General features: G+C 38.1%; 1 long non-coding RNA gene across 1 annotated transcript; it reads left to right on the forward strand.

The window, feature by feature from the left end:
• Positions 1-731: 731 nt before the first annotated feature.
• On the forward strand, positions 732-21,813 carry LOC103100551 (uncharacterized). The gene is made up of 4 exons (XR_461758.3): positions 732-1,049; positions 15,679-15,843; positions 16,327-16,472; positions 17,180-21,813. It is a non-coding gene; the product is annotated as an uncharacterized LOC103100551 (long non-coding RNA).
• Positions 21,814-22,032: the final 219 nt, after the last annotated feature.

A 22,032-nucleotide genomic window follows, 5' to 3' on the forward strand; every position in this document is an offset into this window, starting at 1 on the left:
CACTTTATCCAGTATGCCATTTAGCTGCCCTAAAAGTACTGACAGAAGTGCTTTTCACAGCAGTTAAAAATTGGAAACTAAAGGGTCATCCTGTGAGAGAGCAGCTAAGTAAATTATGGCATGTGAATGAAATCGGAAATTATTGTGCCATAAGAAATGATGGAATGGACAATTTCAGAGGAAAATGGGTAGACTTTTATGAACTAATGCAGAACTATGTGAGCCAAAAGAGACCAATTACATAATGATAACATTTTAGAGAAAAACAACTTTGAAAGACTTTAGAATTATCAATGCAATGATAAATAAGTCAACAAGAATTAAGAAGAAAAGACAGCCATCTCCTGGGAAAGAGGTGATGAACTTAATTTTTTTCCCCCCAGATTTAGCAACTATGTATGGAGTTTTATTTTTCATCTTGTTTTTTGTTTTGTTTTGTTTTTTATTTGCTCAATGGAGAGGGGAGGTAGTGGGGGGGGGGAGATTACTTTTTTTTTTTAAATGCTTATTTAAAAAAAAAAGGAAAATGAAATGAAAAAAGGAATCATGGTTGGGATCCAGAACAAAGAAGCAAGCATAGAGTTAGAATTTGAAGACAGTATATGAGAACCAGACCGGAGTTCTGAACCTAGTGGGGGATGAATGACCTCCAGAAAGAGATAGAACTTGGGAACAGGGCCTTGGTATCTTTGCCCTTGGGTTGTGGGGTTTGTCAGTTAAACAATCAGTTTAACTGCCATTGGCTGAAAGTTCCATTGGCATTGGCCTGTGCAGCCAGCTAACCCATAGAACAAGCAGTTCTCACAAAGACCATTCAGGGGGATCTGAAGATCCGAGGCCAGCATGTTCCTGCTCTACCTTGAGAAGACAGAGATAGCTTTCTATCTCTTCAACTCAACCAATGTTTATTGGCCAACAGATGCTCCATATACAGAGCCCTTCACCAAGCATCCTGGAGGAAAACAAATGAAGTGATGCCAACCCTACACTTCTGGTAAATGACACAAGAGCACAGATAATACTTAAAGAGGGATCATGATCTCATAGCTGTGAGTATTCATAGAATTATAGGATGTGAAATTCAGTTAGATTATAAAGGAGTGTGAATATTAAGCTATGGAACTTGTATTTTATCCTGAAAGAAATAGGAAGCCAGTGAGAATTTTGGTTTATGGAGTTGGCAAGGCCAGTCTTGTGCCTTAGTAATATGACTTAGAAGTGATATAGGGGATAGTTAGAGAGACTAGAAGCCAGAAAATTAATTAAGAAACTGTTAGGGGTAGAGGAAGCTAGGTAGCTCAGTGGATAGAGCCAGCCTAGAGAGGGGAGATTCTGGGTTCAAATCTGTCCTCAGACACTTCCTGGACCCTAGGCAAGTCACTTAACCCCAACTACCTTACCCTTACTGCTCTTCTGCCTTGAACCTAACACTTGATATCAATTCTAAAACAGAAGGTAAGGCTTCAAACAACAACAAAAAAGAGAGCATTAGAATGATTTAGGTACAAGTTGAAAGCTGTATGCATAGAGATGATGGAGTGAATAGGAGAGACATAGAGCTAGAATTAGGTTTCTTGCTTTAGACCTTAGGCAAAGAAAGGAGGCCAGACTGGGGAAAGTGGGATGGGAAATTAAGAGACTGTTTTTGGATTCAATTATAAAGCAACAAAAAACAAAGAAGCCAAAAACCTGCTTGATAAGTTTTAGGCCTTTGGACCAGAATCTCATCATCTCCCTCTTGATGAGAAGAGAGATTTTTAAGTTGAATAAAGTTAAAAGATCATTATTTTTTTTGTTAAAGGATTATTGATAAAGTAAAATTAAGAAGATGATAGAAAGTAGGTTTCAAACTAAGGAAATCCTGGGTCTCAAAACTGTTCCTGATGGAGGATTTGTGGTCCTGGCCAAGTTACTTCATCTCCCTAAGACTAAACTGCCCAGTAACTATTACTCTGCTTTGGTTGAGCAGTTTTTTCTTACCTATAATAAAACCCTGGGTCCTTAAAACAACAACTAAAAATTAAGAAGAATTGAGAAGACTAGAAGGCTTCTGAGGACCCATGAATGGGCAGCCAAATTTAGAGCTGGAGCATCCAACATGGTGGAATATTTCAAGATGCCAGGATGGTTTGGGGAAGCCGTAGAAGTAAAGCCCCAGTTTCCTTAGGGATGTACCTCTTTATCTGTCTCAAACTATACCTGAACATGCCTGCTGGGCTCACCTGGTCTAGAGAAAGGGGGCTAGGGACTCACTGTCCACCGTATATGTGTGTGTGTATGTATCTGTTCTAACTCTCTCCTGGTCGATAACTCTATCCATCCAATATCCAGGAGAACAAGGTCAGCACAGGATCAATGGGTAAGGAAGGTGAGGCGAGGCTAGGGGCCCTTGTCACAACATCTGCTTGTGACTTAGAAATTACATTTGTTGTAATTCATTTAGCAAATACATGCAAAGGGAAGAATGAGGCTTTTGAAGTTTTGTTTTGTTTTCAGCAAACCACACCTTTCCAGTAAGTGTAAGGTATAGAAAATATAAAAAAGAAATTTGTTTTAAACTCTTCCATCTTAGAATCAATACTGTATATTGGGTTTCAGACAGAAGAGTGGCAAGGGTGAGGCAATGGGGGTTAAGTGACTTGTCCAGGGTCATATAGCTAGGAAGTATCTGAGTTCAGATTTGAACCAAGGACCTTCCATCTCTAAGCCTAGTTCTCTATCTACTAAGCTATCCAGCTATCCCCAAGAATATAAAATATTGACTGATGCACTTTTGTTGATTTTTTTAAGCACATGATTCAGCAGAACAAAATATTAGCTTTTGTTAGAGGTGCTTTCTGAACATTCATTAAACATAAATCTTTATAACAGAGATACAAGTACAGCGTTCAATGACCAACAGAACTTTGATGTCAAGTATTAGGCATATGACGACCTAAGATGTTCAGCATGCAAAGTGCTTTATAAATTTGAAGTGACATAATTTTATTATATATCATTATTACATTGTCATATATAACATGCATATAGTTATATTGCATGTATGTATATAATATTATACACAGGCTATTTGTGCCTGACCTTCGGCATAGCTTTCCAAGCTCTCATTGGTCTGATCAGCCACAGTCAGACACTATTCATTGACCCCAGCAGAGTGATGTCATTCTGGTCCTCTTGGAGTCCAAAGGTCGACCACCAACCATTATTATATAGGGTGTCCCACGCAGAATCTAGACAGAAGGAGAATTCCTTACGGCTGTCAAGGTTCTGCAGATGATCCTCCTGAGAGATGGCATTGTGTTGTGCTCACTGAATAGAATTCTAAGACATTATAAAGCCTACTCAGTGAAACACGCAAAATTCTTTGAATGGTTTTAGTTTAATCATCTACACTCAAAGAACAGAAGTGGGTGAAAAGGAGGTGTTTCCCAGATTGCGGTATTGTAGTGACAGCCTACCAGGAACATGTATTTTTATCCCTAGTGTCTAGCACTCAGTTGAAACATAATGAGGATTTTCTAATTGATTGACCAGTAGATGAATACATAACTTGAACATGAACTACAGCCAAACAGTGAGCTTAGTGTTGAGCAAGCAGGAGGAGAGCAGGCTAGATTGCATTTGGGAGATTGCTCAGTGCCTTTGAATGGCCCTAAGCTTGCTCACTGCTAGGAATCAGAGATGCTGTGTGACTGAATCATTAAATAGTATTATCTCAGAGGAGTTAAGAATTGTTGGTGATTCAGGGCAATGGAAAGATATACGGTGGGTGCAAGTAAACCGAGAGCAAATCACCAGCATGTTGCCAGTGTTGATTTAGAAGAAATGAGACCTTGTCAGGAGCCTAGATAACTGAAAAGAGAGTAGGTTGCTCATCTAGTGAGCGTGAGTGGCAAGGGATGGACAATCTGGATGCTAGATTGATCTGCTTAATATATTCCAATAACCAGAGGGAGGGCTTTAGCACTTTGGGTAGATTTTTCATAAAGTATTAATGGAATATACACAAGAATCATATAGGATGAAAAATAATGGAAATTATTATGGGGATCTGCAACAGTGCAGGAAGCAGCTGAATTAATGAAATCATAATCCATTTGGGAACATTATATCTTTGTTATTATACTGTAAAAATGAGGGAATCATCAGTGTTGCCTCTATCGAAGGAGATATTATCCTGGACCATGAAATATGGCTATTGGCTCTTTGTGGGATACTGAAGGACAAATAAGAATCTCTGTCCTGAGGGAGGGCACTCTTAATTCAGCATGCAACTTGAGGGTCTAAAGCATTCAAAGACTAGGGAGAGAGAAGGGAGAGTCATGTTTAAGGCCAGCAAAAACAGAGAGTAGGTGAGAGCTTAGCATTGCAGAGATGAAAGCCAATATGGTCACTGTACAAGAAGTGAATTGGGAGACCAAGTGGAAAAATGTTGTTGCTAATATAATAGAAACAACCTACATTTCTTTTGCACTTTAAGGCCTACAGAATGCTTCCCTTCCAACAACTCTATTCCATAAGTATTATTATTTTGATTTTTACAGATGAGGAAACTGAGGTACTAAAGGCTTAAGTATCTTGCTTGTCCAGGATTACCAAGCCAATAAGTGTTTGAGTCAGGATGCAAGCCCAGTTTGCCTCTTTTGCCAAAGCAGAAGCCAAGTAAAACAGGCTGGTGGCTGTGTTGGTAGCAGGAAATAAGTGTAAGCTAAAGTAGCTGAAATTTAACGTGAAGGGTAGGCAATCAGGAAGTAAATTCATCTTCCAAGTCCTTGGGGTGGTAAAGGAGAGCAAAGGGGATCAACAAAGACATTTTGTTTTTTTCCCCTAGTTTTTTTGACTGAAGAAAAAGATAAAAACTACAATCTGTAGCTTTTCCAGAACCATCATTTCTTAGGTAATAATATGTATTTTTTTTAACATTTTTTTAAACATTTCTGAAGTTTAGCTATATTGTGTAAAGAGGTGGGGCAAATGTATTTTAGGGTCCATTATCTCAGAATCAGGCCACTAAATCTCTCCCTATGGATTCTAGGAATACTTTTGAGGGGTTGGAATATTTCTTCTCTAATGCTTTCTTTTTTTTTGCTTGGGCCCATATTCTGGGTAATTCTCCCCACTATTAGCCACCAATAACTAGCATCTCAGTTTTATTTAACCAATTAAAATCTCTAGATTTTTACAATGGTATATTTACTTCAAATATAGGGCAAAAACAGTGGTATAAACATTTCTTTCCTAATACCTCTGAGGTACACTCTTCTCTATATCACCTAAGACTCTGGAGAGAATGGACACACTCTTTACACAGTTTCTACATAGCTTTGGTCCAAATGAGGCCTCATCACAGCTGCTGCTGGGCTTCTAGTGCTCCAAAGGGCGGTGATGCTAGGTTGGCTGTAAAACATGTCGGTCATAACTCCTGTACCTCTGAACTCCCATTTGGATCCCTCTCTTGACTTTATAAAACTCAGAAGACTCCAACTTCTTTCACCTGATATAAAACAAGTGAACAAAGAAAAGGCCCATCCATATATTCATGGCACATGTTGGTCTTGGATGGGGAAAGGGCCTGCCATTTCTCCTCTTTCATCATTGTCCTTCACCAGACTCTTGTCAAGAAGTCATAAAAAGAGAAAAGGTTAAATCAAAAGAAGATTCTAAAGTTCTGTTCAGTTAGTCAGAGAGGCTGTTTTTTGGGCATCTGCTCAATGGACTGAAGCAAACTAAAGAGTTTAAGTATGCTCTAAAATTTCTCCAAGGTTCTTCCATTATGTATCATCCCAATTCTCCTCAAAGAAGGCCTCAAAACTACTTCCGAGTGGAGGATCAGATATTCTGAGAACCATCAGGAAATGGGACCATTTGTCAGCCCCCTATTACATAAAGAAGGAATAGAAGAGCTCCTTAGGGACATTAAGGTGATGTTAACTGAAGGCAGAAATGGAGCAGAACTATTGCAGTTCTGATTTTCCTTCTGTCTTCCAAGAAGAAAGGCCTTTATAGCAGAAGGGATAGGACAACACATGGCTAACATGAATTTGATACCCAAAATAAATACAGAGGAGATAGTAACAAAGAACATAGACACCCTTAATGAATTCAAATCACCTGACCCAAAAGAAAAACATCATCATACACGGAAAGAACTAACAAAGATGATTTCTTTTTTTTTTTCAATACAATGCAGTGTTTATTAAGCATCTACCAGATGCAAGTCAATCTACTAGGTGCAGGGGATACAAAAACAAAAATGTAACACTAAAAATCAGTATGCCATATAAAAATTACCAGCATTTATACAACACAAAGTTTTACAATTCATTTTACATAGGGGAAGGAATAAGCATTTATATAGTGTGTACTAATAGCCAGGCACTGTACTAAGCACTTTTTAAAAAAATATATTTTATTTGATCATTTCCAAGCATTATTCATTAAAGACATAGATCATTTTCTTTTCCTCCCCCCCGCCCCATAGCTGACACGTAAATCCACTGGGCTTTACATGTTTTCTTGATTTGAACCCATTGCTATGTTGATAATATTTGCATTAGAGTGTTCATTTAGAGTCATGTCCCCTCAACCGCTTTATTCAGGCAGTTGCTTTTCCTCGGTGTTTCCACTCCCACAGTTTGTCCTCTGCTTATGAATAGTGCTTTTTATCCTAGATCCCTGCAGATTGTTCAGGGACATTACACCACCACTAATGGAGAAGTCCATTACGTTGGATTATACCACAGTGTATTAGTCTCTGTGTACAATGTTCTCCTGGTTCTGCTCCTTTTGCTCTGCATCCATTCCTGGAGGTTGTTCCATTCTCCATGGAATTCCTCCACTTTATTATTCCTTTTAGCACAGTAGTATTCCATCACCAACATATACCACAGTTTGCTCAGCCATTCCCCAATTGATGGGCATCCCCTCGTTTTCCAATTTTTGGCCACCACAAAGAGCGCAGCTATGAATATTTTTGTACAAGTCTTTTTGTCCATTATCTCTTTGGGGTACAGACCCAGCAGTGCTATGGCTGGATCAAAGGGTAGACATTCTTTTGTCGCCCTTTGGGCATAGTTCCAAATTGCCCTCCAGAATGGTTGGATCAGTTCACAACTCCACCAGCAATGAATTAATGTCCCTACTTTGCCACATCTCCTCCAGCATTCATTACTTTCCATAGCTGTCATGTTAGCCAATCTGCTAGGTGTGAGATGATACCTCAGAGCTGTTTTGATTTGCATCTCTCTGATTATAAGAGATTTAGAACATTTCTTCATGTGCTTATTAATAGTTTTGATTTCTTTATCTGAGAACTGCCTATCCATGTCCCTTGCCCATTTATCAATTGGAGAATGGCTTGATTTTTTGTACAGTTGATTTAGCTCTTTATAAATTTGAGTAATTAAACCTTTGTCAGAGGTTTCTATGAAGATTTTTTCCCAGTTTGTTGTTTCCCTTCTGATTTTAGTTACATTGGTTTTGTTTGTGCAAAAGCTTTTTAATTTGATGTAGTCAAAATTATTTATTTTACATTTTATGATTCTTTCTATGTCTTGCTTGGTTTTAAAGTCTTTCCCCTCCCAAAGGTCTGACATGTACACTATTCTGTGTTTACCCAATTTACTTATGGTTTCCTTCTTTATGTTTAAGTCACTCACCCATTTTGAATTTATCTTGGTGTAGGGTGTGAGGTGTTGATCTATTCCTAGTCTCTCCCACACTGTCTTCCAATTTTCCCAGCAGTTTTTATCGAATAGTGGATTTTTGTCCCAAAAGCTGGGATCTTTGGGTTTATCATATACTGTCTTGCTGAGGTCGCTTTTCCCCAGTCTATTCCACTGATCTTCCTTTCTGTTTCTTAGCCAGTACCAAATTGTTTTGATCACTGCTGCTTTGTAATATAGTTTAAGGTCTGGGACTGCAAGGCCCCCATCATATGTGTTTTTTTTCATTATTTCCCTGGATATCCTTGATCTTTTGTTGTTCCAAATGAATTTTGTTATGGTTTTTTCTAGATCAGTGAAGAAGTATTTTGGTAGTTCAATGGGTATGACATTAAATAGATAAATAAGTTTGGGTAGGATGGTCATTTTTATTATATTGGCTCATCCTATCCATGAGCAGTTAATGTTTTTCCAATTGCTCAAGTCTAGTTTTAGTTGTGTGGAGAATGTTTTGTAGTTGTGTTCATATAGTTCCTGTGTTTGTCTTGGGAGATAGATTCCTAGGTATTTTATTTTGTCTAAGGTGATTTTGAATGGGATTTCTCTTTCTAGTTTTTGCTGCTGAGCTGTGTTGGAGATATATAGAAAAGCTGATGATTTATGTGGGTTTATTTTGTATCCTGCAACTTTGCTAAAGTTGTTGATTATTTCAATTAGCTTTTTGGTTGAATCTCTAGGATTCTTTAAGTAGATCATCATGTCATCTGCAAAGAGTGATAACTTGGTCTCCTTGCCTATTTTGATGCCTTCAATTTCTTTTTGTTCTCTAATTGCTACTGCTAGTGTTTCTAGTACAATGTCAAATAGTAGAGGTGATAATGGGCATCCTTGTTTCACTCTTGATCTTATTGCGAATGCGTCTAGTTTATCCCCATTGCAGATGATATGAGCTGATGGTTTTAGATATATACTGTTTATTATTTTTAGGAATGACCCTGTTTTTTAAAACCTGTGTTTTTAATAGGAATGTGTTTTTTAATAATGTGTTTTAAAAACCTATTAAACCTATTAAAAACCCTGTGTTTTTAATAGGAATGGGTGTTGTATTTTATCAAATGCTTTTTCTGCGTCTATTAAGATAATCATGTGGTTCTTGTTGGTTTGCTTATTGATGTGGTCAATTATGTGGATGGTTTTCCTAATATTGAATCAGCCCTGCATCCTTGGTATAAATCATATTTGATCATGGTGGATGATCCTTCTGATCACTTGCTGGAGTCTTTTTGCTAGTATCCTATTTAAGATTTTTGCATCTATATTCATTAGGGAGATTGGTCTATAGTTTTCTTTCTCTGTTTTTGACCTGCCTGGTTTTGGAATCAGTACCATGTTTGTGTCATTATAGGAGTTTGGTAGAACTCCCTCTTTGCTTATTATGTCAAATAGTTTGTATAGTATTGGGATTAACTGTTCTCTGAATGTTTGATAGAATTCACTGGTGAATCCATCAGGCCCTGGGGATTTTTTCTTAGGAAGTTCTTTGATGGCTTGTTGGATTTCATTTTCTGTTATGGGATTATTTAAGAATTCTATTTCTTCTTCTGTTAGTCTAGGCAGTTTGTATTTTTGTATGTATTCATCCATATCACCTAAATTGGTGTATTTATTGCCATATAATTGGGCAAAGTAATTTTTAATGATTGCCTTAATTTCCTCTTCATCGGAGGTGCTGTCCCCCTTTTCATCTTTGATGCTGTTAATTTGCTTTTCTTCCTTCCTTTTTTTAATTAGATTGACCAGTACTTTGTCTATTTTGTTTGTTTTTTCAAAGTACCTGCTTCTTGTCTTATTTATTAAATCAATAGTTCTATCACTTTCAATTTTATTAATTTATCCCTTAATTTTTAGGATTTCTAGTTTGGTTTTCTGCTGGGGGTTTTTAATTTGATTGCTTTTGAGTTTTTTCATTTGCATTTCCAATTGATTGATTGATCTCTGCTCTCCCTAGTTTGTTAATATAAGCATTCAGGGATATGAATTTACCTCTGATTACTGTTTTTGCTGCATCCCAAAAGGTTTGAAAGGATGTCTCGCCATTGTCATTTTCCTCGATGAAATTATTAATTGTTTCTATTATTTCTTCTTTAACTAAATGATTTTGAAGTATCATATTGTTTAATTTCCAATTGGTTTTTGATTAAGTTTTCTATGTACCATTACTAATCATTATTTTTATTGCCTTGTGATCTGAGAAGGCTGCATTCATTATTTCTGCTTTTCTGCATTTGTGTGCTATGTTTCTGTGACTTAATGTATGGTCAATCTTTGTTAATGTGCCATGTGGTGCTGAGAAGAAGGTGTATTCCTTTTTATCCCTATTTATTTTTCTCCATATGTCTATTAATTCTAATTTTTCTAAGATTTCATTCACTTCTTTTACCTCTTTCTTATTTATTTTTTGATTTGATTTATCTAAATTTGATAATGGTTGGTTTAAGTCTCCCACTAATATGGTTTTGCTGTCTATTTCTTCCTTCAATTCTCCTAGTTTCTCCATTAGAAATTTGGGTGCTATATTATTTGGTGCATACATGTTGATTAATGATATTTCCTCATTGTCTAAAGTCCCTTTTAACAAAATATAATTACCTTCCCTGTCCCTTTTGATCAGGTCTATTTTTGCTTTGGCTTTATCAGATATCATGATTACCACTCCTGCCTTCTTTCTGTCAGTTGAGGCCCAGGTCTTACTCCATCCTTTAATTCTGACCTTGTGGATGTCAACCTGCCTCATGTGTGTTTCTTGAAGACAACATATGGTAGGGTTTTGGATTCTAATCCATTCTGCTATTCTTCTACGTTTTATGGGTGAGTTCATCCCATTCATGTTCAAAGTTATGACTGTCACTTGTGGACTCCCTGGCATTTTGATATCCTTCCCTAATTCTAACCTTTTCTTCTTCGGCTCTACCTTTTAATCCAATGATTTACTTTGAACCAGTCCCCCTTGTCCCCTCCCTTGATGTTTCCCTTTTTAGTCCCTCCCTTTTTGTTCCCTCCCCCTCCCCTCTCTCTTTCCCTCTCTTTTTGTTTTCCCTCTCCCCCTCCCCCCCTTGGTTTTCCCTTCTACTTACCCTTGTTGGGTAAGATAGAATTCAAGATCCCAATGGATCTGGATGTTTTTCCCTTTCAGAGTTGATTTCCCTGAGATTAAGGTTTAAGTAAAAAATCCTCTCTTCCTCTCCTTCTTATAGGTGTTTTCTTCCCCTCCCCTTCCCATGTGAATCTTTGTGTGAGAAAGATTATTCTATTTGGTCTTTCTTTACCCCATATTTATACATTACATTTTCCCCACATGTTAGTATACATAGATTGATAGAAATGTAGTCCTTATAGAAGAAAGTTTGAATAAAAGAAGAAAACATTTTTCTCCTTTCCCCTTTCCTTAATATTTACCTTTTCAGGTATTCCTTGCTCTTTGTTTTTCGGTATCAAACTTTCCACAGAGCTCTGGTCTTTTCTTTGCAAAAAGTTGGAAATCTTCTATTTTGTTGAATGCCCATACTTTCCCTTGGAAGTATATAGTCAGTTTTTCTGGGTAGCTGATTCTTGGTTGAAGACCCAGCTCTCTTGCCTTTCTGAAGATCATGTTCCATGCCTTACGATCATTCAGAGTAGAACTTTCAAGGTCTTGTGTGACCCTGATTGGCATTCCTTTATATCTAAATTGTCTTTTTCTGGCTTCCTGTACGATTTTTTCTTTTGTTTGAGAGCTTTGGAATTTGGCAATTACATTCCTGGAAGTTGTCTTTTGGGGGTTTAGTGTAGAAGGTGTTCTGTTAGCTCTGTCAGTGGCTGTATTACCCCCTTGTTCTAGAATCTCTGGGCAATTTTCTTTGATTATATCTTGTATCATGATGTCGAGTTTGGTGTTTATTTCTGGCTTTTCTGGAAGTCCAATTATTCTTAAATTATCTCTTCTCCCTCTATTTTCCAGATATGTCACCTTGTCAGTGAGATATTTTATGTTCTCTTCTAATTTCTTGGTATTTTGGTTTTGCTTTATTAATTCTTGCTCTTTTACATGGTTGTTGTCTTCCAGTTGCCTGATTCTGGCCTTTAAAGCCTGCTTTTCCTTTTCAGTTTGGTCACACCGGTTTTGTAGATGCGTGAATTTCTTTTGCATTATTTCCCACTTTTCCTCCCAGAAGGCTTCCATCTTTTTGGTCATTTCTGATTCAAATTCTTCATGGGTTTGTGGAGAGTTTCCATTTCCTTTGGAAGGTTTTGGAGCATTTTCTTGTGTATCGTATTCTATCTCCTCTGTAGTTTGTATTTTGGCTCCATAGAATGTGTCCAAAGTCGCCCCTTTCTTCTTATTTTTCTTGGGATTTTGGGGCTTCTGTGCTTCTGTGCAGTTTGCCATCTCTGAATGGGGAGGATTAGCTTTTCTTATCTCTGTCTGGTGTTCAGAGGCTTTAGTCCTGGGCAGATTATCCGTTCTATGACCTTTCCCTGAGTTGAACTGAGTATGCCTTAAGGCAGTGACTTTGGAACTGGAATGGAAGGATCCGGCCAGGGGCTTACATTCGCCCCCCCCCCCCCCCCGGCTCTCTCTGTTTCCCTGCTGTTTGGGTGCCCCCTCCACTGGGTCGGGTTGCTTTCTGGAAGTTGCCTTCAGAATAGCTGGCCCTGAGGCTGTCTTGCCGCCCGGAGGGTTACTGTTGTTTCAGACGACCCTGCTCTCTGAGGGGGGAGGGGCCGCAGCTTCCTGGAGCCTTGGACTCTGCGCTCCTACCCCTTATGTCCGAGTGTTCTCGGGTTCTGGCTTTTGAAGGGGGCTGTACCTTTTGATCCAGGTCCAGGTCCAGGAGGAGGATTCCCAGGGTCTATGCTGTTTTGAATTTTGGCGCCCTAGGAGCCTATAGTTTGAGATCGGTTGGGAAGGGTTTCCGGAGATCTGAATTTTAGCTTTCTCTAAGCCGCCATCTTGACCGGAAGTCAACAAAGATGATTTCTAAGCCACTGTCAGTGACATTTGAAAAAATATGGGAAATGCAGGGAAGATAGGAGAGGTACTTAATGGGTGGAAAAGGGCGAAAGTTGTTTCAATTTTCAAAAAACAAGGAAGAGAATAGAATCTGCAAAAAAAAAAAAAGATGACAGTGAACTTGACTTCAATCCTTGAAGATCATTAAAGTTAATTGGTAAACATCTTGAAAATGTATTAGTGATTTCAAAGGGCTCACAAAGCTTCTTTGAGAACTTTTTAGCTGTGTGACCCTGGGCAAGTCATTTAATCCTGATTGCCTAGTCCTTGCCACAGCTATGTCTTCGAATTATCAATAGTAAGACAGAAGATAAAAGTTTTAAAAAAAGGACATCTCAGACTGATTTTATTTCTCTTTTATTTTTTGGACAGGTTTATTAATTAAACTGGTAATCTGAGGGAAATGCAACCCATATAATTTACTCAGATTTCAACAAAGCATTAATAAAGTATCTCATGTCAGCAGTATAGAAAAAATAGAGAGGTATATACTAAACCATAATATAATTAGGTGAATTTAATAGATTTAGAACTGGTTAAATGATCAAAATCACAGCTATTTATAGTTTAGCACCAACATGGTAGGTATTTCTAGTGGGATGTTCTATGCTACTAGGTCCTATGCTACTTAACATTTCTTTTAACAGCTTAGACACAGGTATAGATGGCAAGTTTAACAAAATTGCAGAAAATGACAGAATCAGAATGAAAAAATATCTTGAGAGGCTAATCAATCAATCAATCAATCAATATTAGGTACCTGCCTGCCTGAGATACAAAAATAGAGGCAAAAAACAATCTCTGCCTTCAAATAGCTTGCAGTCTACTGGAGGAGACAAAAATGCAAACAAATATATACTAAACAAACTATATACAGGATAAGTAGGAAATGATTAACAGAATGAAGGCACCATTATTTTTTTCCCAACAACTTTATTGATTTATTTTGATTTTTGGAAAATTTTATTTAATTAGTTAATTTAGAATATTTTTTCATGGTTCATGTTCTTTCCATCCCCTCCCTCAACCCCCTCCCATAGTGCGATTCCACTGGGTTTTGCATGTGTCCGTGATCAAGACCTATTTCCATATTATTGATATTTGCACTAGGGTGATCGATAGTTTAGAATCTACATCCCCAATCATATCCCCATCGACCTCTGTGATCAAGCAGTTGTTTTTCTTCTGTGTTTCTATTACCACTGTTCAGGAAGGCACCATTATTAAGAGGGGCAGGGATAGGTTTTCCTATGGAAGGTTAGATTTTAGTTGGATCTTAAAGGAAGCCAAGAGAGGTCAGTGGTCAGAATGGAGAAGGGAAAGCATTCCAGGGATGAAGTATTAGATACTTCCTAGGTATCTGTCCTAGGTACTGACCCTGAACAAGTCACTTAACCCTGATTGCCTAACCCTTACCTCTCTTCTGCCCTGGAACCAATACTTAGAATTGATTCTAATATGGGAAGTAAGGGTTAAAAAAATTAAAACAACAAAAAACCCAAACCCCACAACCTAGCAAGAAGAGAATATGAAGGAGGAGTGATCGACATGGTCAAGGGCTGCAGAGAGGCCAAGGTGAATGAAGATTGAGAAAAGGCCATTGGATTTGGCAGATAAGATCGTTAGTAACTTCCAAGAGAACAATTTCAATGGGATGATAAGGCTAGACATGGAATTGAATAAGATGAAATGATAGGGCAAATGTGAAGTCTTAAATTAAAAAAAATCAACTCCACAAATACAATATGGAAGAGGTATGGTTAGTAAATTATTCGAAAAAATATAGGGGGTTTTAATAGCCTATAAACTCACTATGAGTCAACAGTACACTACTATAGCCAAAAATGCTAACAGGATCTTCAGATGCATCAGAGAATATAGTTTCCAGGACTAACAAGATAGTAGTTCCTCTGGGTTCTGCCCTAGTAAGATCATGTGAGAAGGGTTGTGTTCAGGCTTAGGAAGTTTAAGGACACTGAAAAAAAAGATGATTGTAGAGGTCCCTTCTAACTCTAAAACTTACAACTTCCATGGTATAAATAGACTAAATATTATTATTGTCACTTTACAAATGCAGAAACTGAAGCCCAGTGGAAAACTACCTGTCCCAGATCTCACCAGGGATTCATGATATCAGTGAGATTTGATCCATTTGACAAGTCTTCTTACTACAAGTTCAGACTCTTTCTATATTATATTGTGCAATTTCCCCAGCTGGTGGAGAAAGCTGTATCTCTGGAAAAGCTGCATTCTCCCAAACTGTTCAGATCCTCTTCAGAGGTTATGCCCTCAAACCACCTCCCCCCCCCCTTCCCACCACCTTTGGAAAGCACAGGCCCCATTTCTGTCCTTCCTTTGGAAAGACCCTGGACCTGGTCCACAGTAAGGACAAAGAGAGTGGTTAGTTGGAACAGTATTGAGCTGGTTGCCTGTAAACTTGTAACATGTTGTTTAGCCTTATAGAGAAGCAACTTTTATAAAATCTCAGAGTTGGGAGCAGCTGGGTGGCTCAGTGGATTGAGAGCAAAGCCTAGAGACTAGAGATCCTAGATTACAATCTGGCCTCAGACACTTCCTAGCTGGGTGGCCCTGGGTAAGTCACTTAACTTAGTTAATTGCCTAGCTCTCACCACTCTTCTGCCTTGGAATCAATATACAATATTGATTCTATGACAGAAGGTAAGGATTTAAAAATAAAACAAAATATCACATTTGATGGAACCCTCTAAAAGTCCTTTAGTTCAACCTTGGCCTGCAAAGGAATCCTTAAATAGGTATTCAGCCCCCTACTCCACTGCTGGAATCATTTAGGATCATGAATTTAGATCCTGAAAGGGAGTTTATCTAGTGAGGTCACCTATTTGGGTGCACTCACAGCTTCCTTTTGGTTACTCTCCTCTGAATGGCTGTCACACAAAATGAGGGGTTTCTCACCTCCCTGCCTGCTTTCTTCATATGTTGCAGCTGGACCACTTCTGGAGCAGAGCTATTCTCTACTGGAGGACTTGAGTTTTGTAAAAGTCCCTGTGATTGGGAGGATGAGGAGAAAGACAAAGGAAGGGAGGAGTTCTGCCAAAGAGAATTGACCAGCGAACATGAAGAGCTACTCAATCAGGAAACGTAAAAGGAGTAAGCAACTCCCAATATTGCTGACTCTAGGGTGATTAGTACTTAAATCATTAAAACCTAAAATGTTGTGGGATAGGAGGGCAAGGAGTGGACATAGCCTCTTAGAAGACCTTGTGTTTGTGTGACACTTTTAACTCTTTCCAGAGACTTTTCACATCCACAACTCTGTGACATATGTAGAAAAGATATTATTGCCCCCCACCCCATATGATAGATAAAAAATTTGAAGTTGAGAGGGAAAAGGCATTTGCCTAAGGTCTCCCTAGAGCTAGTGAGTACCCAAGTCAGGGTTAGGATGCAAATCTCTTGACTCTTGGCTTCTTGTCCTGTTACAGCATGCTACCAATGAGCCATGAAGTCACAAAATCAAGTGAAGGGTCTAAGGTAAAGGGTGGGATGGCAGAATGAAGGACATTACTCAGATTTGCATTCAGAGTCTTAGAACTGGAAGGCACCTTACTGGTCTAACTTCTTGTTTTATAGGTGAAAAAAAATGAAGACCTGGATGATTCCAAGAATTGTCCAAAATCTCAGAGGTAGTTGGCAATAGAGCCAAAACTAGAGCTCTACTTTCTGGCTCCTGGATTGTGCTCTTTCTCTTGGCTCATACAACTAATGAGAAAAGTAAGGTAAGCAAAAGATTTGGGGATAAAGAGGATAGGTGGATATGGTCCAGATCTGGAATCCATAGAAACCATAGAATCATTGAAATTGCCCTAATTCTATAGGGGGCAGTTTTTGAAGCCCCAAGAGCTGAAGTGATTTGACCACCATCACATGGTTAATACCAGAAGTGGGACTTGAACTCACATCTCCTGACTGAGTCCAGTGCCCTTTCCATTTGGGCTTCCTCTATCATATACAACCACCACATTCTCTTGTCCTAATATAAGAGAAGGCAGGACAGCAAGGTTTGTGTTTGAGGGGCAACTGTAACAGAAGGTTCCAACAACAGAGCAGTAAGAAGTACGAGGAAGCTGATCCTGGTAGTCTTAATTGCAAAGCCAATGAATCTGAACTTGACTCTGTAATGAGGAGCCACTGTTTGAGGAAGAAGCAATGAGCGGAGTAGGGTGCAGATGCACTTAGGGTTAGGAGTAAGTACCTGATCACAAGGCCTATCTCAGATATCTGTTGGCCTTGTGACCTCCACACAAGTCATTTAACCATTAAGTGCTCTTGGGAAAGATCCTGAGTTATGAGGAGCTCCAGATCTGAAGTGAGGGAGAATTTTTATACTCAGAGTTCTCCACACCTATGGAATGACAAGTTTGGACTAACAAAACAAATTTTGTTAGAGAAATTTTTGATAATCACTTGAGTTCCTATTTTACAGATGACAAGCTCATTGGGGAAGACTTCCATTCTCAAGATGGCCCAGTAAGGAAGCTGCCGTCATCAACCCTCCCAAATTCCCCTCCAAACAGCACTTTTCTTCAGTTTCACAAGAAGCTGTGGAGGAGAGAATCACCTCACCTGACCAGGGCAGCCTGGAGGACCAGCATGAGAGGTCTGTCTCACTGGGGTGGGAGCAGGCAGGAGGGAGTGAGGGCAGACCACACCCCAGTGGCCACATGGGACCCTACCTGCTTCAGGCCCCCAACCAGCCAGCAAGCCACCTGTAGGCTGCACTCCCAGGGCCAATCAGAACCCCCACCCTTGGGGGATGGGCCAGTTGTGAGGCTTCACCCCCAAAACTGTCCAGCAAGCTCTTCTCCTGAAGATGTCCAGCAGTGAGTTCTGCCTCATTACAAACCCACAATAAGATCTCCCACCAATGCAGGGCAGCAGTGAAGCTTCCTATCAATGCAAGCCAGCAGGGGAAATCCCCTACTAATGTAAGCCAATAGATCTGAGGGCTTAGTGTAAATCAAAAGCAAAGCCCCTAGCCCAGGCACAAGAAACATGGAATGACATCCTCTCCAATTCACAAACAGGGCTCAACTTTACTATACATTAAAATATCACAAAATAAACTGAGAAGAAATGAACAAAAAATAAAGAAGCTGACTCAATAGTTACTATAGTGATAAGATACAAACATAGAAGAGGACAGGTGTTGACGAAATAGCTATATGTGAAGCACCAAAGGAAAATATGAATTGGTCTCCAACCCCAAAAGATCTAATGGAAGAACTCAAAAAGGACTTTAAAAATCAGAGTTAGAAGAAAAAAAAATTTTTGTGGGGGGGGGAGGTGAATAATGCAAAAAACCATGAAAAAAGAATCAACACCTTAATAAAGAAACCACAAAATAGGAAAAGATATCCAAAAATTTGCTGAGAAAAACAACTCTTTAAAAAGTAGAATTGGCCAAATAGAAAAGTAGATACATAAGTTCACTGTTGATAATAATTCCTTAGAAATTAGAATTAGAGAAATGGAAAAGAATGACTCCATGAGGCTTCAAGAAACAATCAAATGAGCAAAAGAGTGGGGAAAAAAGATGAAAATGTTAAATTTCTCATTAGAAAAAGAAATGACCTAGAAAATAGATCAAGGAGAAACAATTTAAGAATTATTGGACTGCCTAAAAACCAAGAGCATAAAAGAACCTAGATATAATACTAAGAGAAATTATTAAGGAAAACTGCTCTGGTATCCTAGAATCAGAGAATGTAATAAAAATGAAAATAATCCACCAATCACCTCCTGAAAGAGATCCTAAAAGGAAAAATTCCAGAAATGTTATAGTCAAATTCCAGAGCTTCCAGACAAAGAAAAAAAAATCAGGCAGTCAGAAAGAAACAATTCAGATATCATGGAACCATAATCAGTACTACACAGAACTCATCAGTTTTTATCTTAAAAGATTGCAGAGCTTGGAATATGACATTCCAGAAGGCAAAGGAACTAGGACTGCAACCTGGAATCATTTACCCAGCAAAACTTAGCATAATACTTCCAGTGAAAAACAGATGTTTAATGACATTGAGAACTTTAAGATTTCATTATTAAGAAGACCAGAGCTCCATAGAAAATATTACATTCAAACAGAAGACTCAAGAGAAGCATGAGAAGGTAAATAGGAAAGAGAAAATGAAAGGATTCAATAAATTTAAATTGCTAAACTTATTCTTATGTGAGAAGATCATACTTATAATTGCTGTAATCTTTATCAATATTTGGACAATTAGGAGGAATATTCATAGATAGAGAAATGGGAGGAGAGGGGGATAGAGAGAATCTACCCTCAAGGAACTTACTATCTACTCATTGGAAAACCAGATGCTGTTATCTGTTCTTTGGAAAATTTCATCATCCTATATGAACTTTGGTTTACAGACTACGGAAAGAAACATTAACAGAATTTTGAATGACTCAATAGGAAATGTGAAATAAGCCTACAAGGTTATAATACAACCAAGAGAGAATTTTGCTGCCACCCAGAGCCTGGATGGACACTTGTGAGCAGTGGAAACAGAGGAAAGGCTTTTGCTCTGTAGGCAAGGTATTTCTGAAGTTTTCTTCCCAAAACACAAAGCAGCACTGGGCTGCTACATCTAATGCTACATTTTCAGACTAAAGCCTTCCAGGGCCTAAGTAAGAGACCCCTAAAAAGCTATCTCTTTACTGATCATTTTCCAGTAATATGATAAATGTCTGTAGTCCATTATAAAATTGTTCATATAATAGAGTCATAAAATATTAGTTGAAAAGAAACTTAGAGATTTTGTCATCCAACTTCTTCATCCTTTTGATAAGTGAAAAAGTCTCATAGTTATTTAGTTAGTGGCAGAGTGAAGTTCAGGATCTTCTTTCCCTTTCATTAAAACCTGTTGCTGGGGCAGCTAAGGTAGCCTAGTGATAGAGAGCTAGGACTGAAGTCAGGAGGTCCTGGGTTCAAATCTGGATTCAGCCACTTCCTACCTATGTGACTCTGGGCAAGTCTTTGCCCAGCCTTTACCATTCTTCTATCTTGGAACTGATACTTAGTATTGTTTATAAGACAGAAGATAAGGATTAAAAAAAACATACCCAAGCCTATTGCCAAAGTGATGCATACCCAAAAGACAATCTTCAGATAAAGCCAGACAGAAGGCTTTATTTTACCATTTGAATTTTACATTTTTCTTGTTCATTTATTCTCTAATTTATGTGCCAAATATTACTTCTCCAATCTGTTTTAGGAGTAGACTAGAAGAAGCTTAGCGTGGCTCTCTTCAGCCTTTTCTCAACACCCTACCTTTCTTATTCTTCTGGAGAGAAGTTTTATTTTTTTCTTATTATTGATAAGATTCTGAGATTTAGCACCCTGATCATTAAAAAGGGTATCATCATGTAGAGTCAAGAGTCTACTTTCTCTTGAAATTATGACCACCATCCCCCAGGCTTGAAAATTGGAGAACCTTGAAGTCCTTCAAGTCCCAGTTAGCCACTTACTAGGTATGTGACATTGGGTAAGTCATTGACTCTTCGTTTCATTTTCTTTATTTCTTTTCATTCATGTATTTGCCTGGATCTATCAAGTCATCCATGTAGGGGATTCTCTTTTCCCAAGTAGATATGCTGCTATGTTCAGCAATTCAGAGTTAATTTTATTTTTTTGAAGAGTTGCCAAACTGAAGAGAGATATGAGGAAATGTGACATTGCTCTTGACCTTAAGGAGATAAGTTGTAGTTAGGAAGTCAAAATGTGAAATATTCAGACATCAATATAAATTCTTACTCAGTGTCCAGAGACAGAGATTACTGAGGGCTGGAACAGTTGGGGAAGTTTTCATAAAGGAGATAAAAGCTTTAGCTTGGTTCTGAGGATTGGGAGAATAGGCTTTGGATCAGCTATGAAGAAGAGGGTTGAACTCCTTCCAGGTATGAGGAACATGAGTGAATTTGGACAGGGAATAAGTAGTTTCCATTTTTTCCTTCAGACATCAATTTTCTGTCCCATCTTAGCATACTTTGTAGAGGAAGTCACATATCTTAAGAACTAAATTTGTGATTATGTATATTCCATAATGTTATTAATTACTCTTATTATAAGACTCACAAACTTACTACAGCTGTTAACATCTTAACATTGTCTCTTTGCCTACAAGGCACTCTAATTTTGGAATCATTCTGGTCACTTGTGTCTATCTGGTAAGCAAATTTTCAAGTCTGTAGACATTGAATTCAACAGATCCAAAACTAGTCTCCTCTTTCCCACCAAATCTGTTTTCTCCTGTGCCACCATCCTTCTATTTAACCAGGACTGAACACTCAAAGTAACTATCACCCTCTCTAATCATATAGCAAAGCTTTACCAATTTTAACCACTACAATCTTTCTCTTATTTATACCAATCTTTCCATTCATGTGTCTGCTTTTCTAGTATCAGGTCCTCATCACCTGAAACTTGTGAAAATTAACTTGTCTTTCTGATGTGACCAATTTCTCCCCCCTCTAATTTATTCTTCACAAAGTTAACAAAATAACATTCCTAATATACAGATCTGATTATATCTAGTCCCCCAAATCTCTAAAGGTTTTCCATTATAAATAGCCTGGCATCTAAAACTCTCCTTAATCTATCTTTAACATAACTTTCCATACTTATTTTATTCTTTTCCCTTTCATATACTATAGTATAGCCAAACTGGACATTTCTCTATACCTTTGAGCAAGTCCATGCCACACTACTGTCATTATTTCCCTTTACATTCTAATTCCTCCAAATTACTTTTGTTGTTTTTTTCTAGTTCTAGAAAGTATTTCTTTGTGAGTCTGATTTGTATAGTCTAAGATCTGTAGACTAATTTGTGCCATCATTTGAATTTTATTGCTGTAGCCCAGCCATGAGAACTGAATACTACTCAAATTATGTAAGTAATTTTTTGTTTCTTTGAAGAATATTTTCTTTTCATTTTCTACTTTATGGTTTTATTTCTACATTCTTTAAAAAAACATTATTTTATTTGGTTATTTCCAAACATTATTCATTGGAAACAAAGATAATTTTCTTCCCCCCCCTCCCCCCCTCTCCCATAACTGACGCATGATTCCACTGGGTATTACATGTGTTCTTGATTTGAACCCATTTCCGTGTTGTTGGTATTTGCATTAGTGTTCATTTAGAGTCTCTCCTCAGTCATATCCCCTCCACCCCTGTAGTCAAGCAGTTGCTTTTCCTCGGTGTTTTTACTCCCACAGTTTTTCCTCTGCTTGTGGATAGTGTTTTTTAGATCCCTGCAGATTGTTCAGGATCAC

This window comes from Monodelphis domestica, chromosome 2, assembly GCF_027887165.1.
Source record: "Monodelphis domestica isolate mMonDom1 chromosome 2, mMonDom1.pri, whole genome shotgun sequence".
In the NCBI taxonomy this organism is placed as follows: domain Eukaryota; kingdom Metazoa; phylum Chordata; class Mammalia; order Didelphimorphia; family Didelphidae; genus Monodelphis; species Monodelphis domestica.